The 3275-nt window shown below is 46.4% G+C and overlaps 2 non-coding genes across 2 annotated transcripts; both read right to left on the bottom strand.

Annotated features, from left to right (window-relative positions):
* Nucleotides 1–285: 285 nt before the first annotated feature.
* On the bottom strand, nucleotides 286–357 carry TRNAA-CGC (transfer RNA alanine (anticodon CGC)). Its single transcript has one exon. It is a non-coding gene; the product is annotated as a tRNA-Ala (tRNA).
* Nucleotides 358–740: 383 nt separating this feature from the next.
* Nucleotides 741–811, bottom strand: TRNAG-GCC (transfer RNA glycine (anticodon GCC)). Its single transcript has one exon. It is a non-coding gene; the product is annotated as a tRNA-Gly (tRNA).
* Nucleotides 812–3275: the final 2464 nt, after the last annotated feature.

Genomic DNA, 3275 nt, shown 5'->3' on the forward strand with positions numbered 1-3275 from the left:
CCACCTTTTCCAGCCCACCGGAGCACCTGTAATCTGAACTAATTCATGCAGGAAAAGTCATCAACTGCCGAGCCGATAAGTTCGTGACGAATCGAATTTACTGTAAGTTTGCTCATCTCTAATTGCAATAGACTGTGCATTTATAAGATATTTTTATTTAAATGTGTACTATTATACAAGTAAACTCAGTTAAGCAGTCCAGTTGACCTGAATAGAATATAGTAATACTGTTCTGCAGTAAAGAAAGAAATTTTAAATTAAAAAATTAAAAAAAAAAAAAAGGGCTGGAGATGCCGGGGATTGAACCCGGGACCTCACACATGCGAAGCGCGCGCTCTACCACTGAGCTACATCCCCCAGCTGCCTGCGTCAGTGGTGTTCCCTGAATAGGAAGAGATCAGCTGAGCTCTGTGCACACCTCCTCCCCCTCTTTTTTTCCTGCCTCCCTTCAATTGCTTTCATTCTAGTAAGGCTAAAAAGCAGTAAACACTTATTGGTAATATAAGCAACTTTTTAAGTTCTGCATGTAGTCAAATATAATAAGATGCAGCCTTATAGAACCATAGAACGGAATGTTATCACTTACTTTACAGACTGGTTGTATCCCCTTCTGCTCTGTCTTTAGAACTGATATAGTATAGTAAATATGTATCAGTCTTTGAGAATTAGATAAATTGTTCTCAATTTACATATAAAAAAAAAAAATTATAGTAAAAATTTAAATGACTAAAAGTTTTTGCTGCATTGGCCGGGAATCGAACCCGGGCCTCCCGCGTGGCAGGCGAGAATTCTACCACTGAACCACCAATGCTTGCATGAAGAAGAAGTGTGTAAACTGTGTCACATTGTATCACAGTGCGAAGGCTCTGAGTCAATGTTTTCTGTCCAGGGTGCCTGAAGCTGTTGCTAAACTACAACTCCCAGCATGCCCAGACAGCCTTCGGCTGTCTGGGCATGCTGGGAGTTGTAGTTTTAAAACAGCTGGAGGTACCCTGGATAGTATGTATCATTCCTTAGCAAAAAACCTTTCAGTTCTGCTTCTCTACTAAATTCAATATTTACATTAGTGATTTGTAAAACTAGGCTGTCTGGGAATTCTGGGACTTGTAGTTTTGCAACAGCGGAAGAGGCACAGGTTTGGGACCGCCGCTTTACATAATGGTTATGGTAGAAGTGCCCAAATTGACGCCAGAATAGACCGTCACAGCCATGTTTCGTTATCGGTGCACCTAGATATGTACACACAAAAGGAAACGGTTTAATATAAATGTAAAAAAATAAATAAATTTAAAAAAATTGAAATATAAATTATAACATAAATAATAATAATAATAATTATAAATTAGTATTTACCACATATCCTGCAAAATTCTGACAACCTATAAAAAAATAAATAAAAAAAAGTCTCCCTCTTTTTTACTTCTTCAGTACAGTCATGGTTCCCCCATAATAAATACAGTCACAGCAGTTATATAAGAGACAGTAAGTGCCCCCAATGTTGTCAGCCACTGTTCTATAAGAACCTTAGAAGTGCTTCCTGCGCCACCAAGATAAGCCCATCAGCCTGTGTGGAAAGGCGCTAATAACTGTGCACAGAGACTTCCGCTATCTACTATATGAAGGAACAGTGTGGGGGTCTAATACTAAATGGGGCTATAGAGGGGCCTAACTATTATATGGGGGCACAGTGTGGGTGACTAACTAATGGCCATAGAGGAGGCCAAATAGTAGCTCAATATGGTAGTTACCGTATATACTCGAGTATAGGCCGAGTTTTTCAGCACGATTTTTCGTGCTGAAAACACCCCCCTCGGCTTATACTCGAGTGAACTTCCCCACCCGCAGTGGTCTTCAACCTGCGGACCTCCAGAGGTTTCAAAACTACAACTCCCAGCAAGCCCGGGCAGCCATCGGCTGTCCGGGCTTGCTGGGAGTTGTAGTTTTGAAACCTCCGGAGGTCCGCAGGTTGAAGACCACTGCGGCCTTCAACATCATCCAGCCCCCTCTCACCCCCTTTAGTTCTGAGTACTCACCTCCGCTCGGCGCTGGTCCGGTCCTGCAGGACTGTCCGGTGAGGAGGTGGTCCGGTGGGATACTGGTTCCGGGCTGCTATCTTCACCGGGGAGGCCTCTTCTAAGCGCTTCGGGCCCGGCCTCAGAATAGTCACGTTGCCGTGACAACGACGCATAGGTGCGTTCATTGCCAACGTACTCCTGCGTCATTGTCAAGGCAACGCCTCTATTCCGGGCCGGAAGCGCGGAGAAGAGGCGCCCCCGGTGAAGATAGCAGCCCGGACCACCTCGTCACCGGACCACCTCCTCACCGGACAGCCCTGCAGGACTGGACCAGCGCCGAGCGGAGGTGAGTACTCAGAACTAAAGGGGGGTGAGAGGGGGCTGGATGATGTTGAAGGCCGCAGTGGTCTTCAACCTGCGGACCTCCGGAGGTTTCAAAACTACAACTCCCAGCAAGCCCGGACAGCCGATGGCTGCCCGGGCTTGCTGGGAGTTGTAGTTTTGAAACCTCTGGAGGTCCGCAGGTTGAAGACCACTGAGGGCGAATGATGAGAAGAGGATGATGAAGGGGGGGTGTGGGGATGATGAAGGGGGGTGGGGATGATGAAGGGGGGATGTGTGGGATGATAAGGGGATGATGAAGGGGGGATGTGCGGGATGATAAGGGGATGATGAAGGGGGGATGTGCGGGATGATAAGGGGATGATGAAGGGGGGATGTGTGGGATGATGACAAGGGGATGATGAAGGGGGGATGTGTGGGATGATAAGGGGATGATGAAGGGGGGATGTGTGGGATAAGAGGATGATGAAGGGGGGATGTGTGGGATGATGACAAGGGGATGATGATGAGGATGTTAATGACGGGTCTGGATGATGACATGGGGGGATGAGGTATTTCCCACCCTAGGCTTATACTCGAGTCAATAACTTTTCCTGGGATTTTGGGTTGAAATTAGGGGTCTCGGCTTATACTCGGGTCGGCTTATACTCGAGTATATACGGTAGGTCCCTTGCCACCCCTATAAAGCAGTTAAGCCCCTTATATTGTAGTTAGCCCCCCTACTGTATCTAGACCACCAATACATTAGTTAGCCCCTCTCACCATTCAGTAGTTTGGCTCTTCCACGTAGTAGTAAGCCCCATTCTTTGGTAGTTAGGCCCCTATATAGTAGTTACTGTCCCTCAAATATAGTAGTTAGGCCCTTAGTAATTAGTCTCTCTATATAGTAGTTAGGACTCTCTCTGGTAGTTAGGCTCC

This window comes from Hyla sarda, chromosome 8 (assembly GCF_029499605.1).
Source record: "Hyla sarda isolate aHylSar1 chromosome 8, aHylSar1.hap1, whole genome shotgun sequence".
Taxonomy (NCBI): Eukaryota; Metazoa; Chordata; class Amphibia; order Anura; family Hylidae; genus Hyla; species Hyla sarda.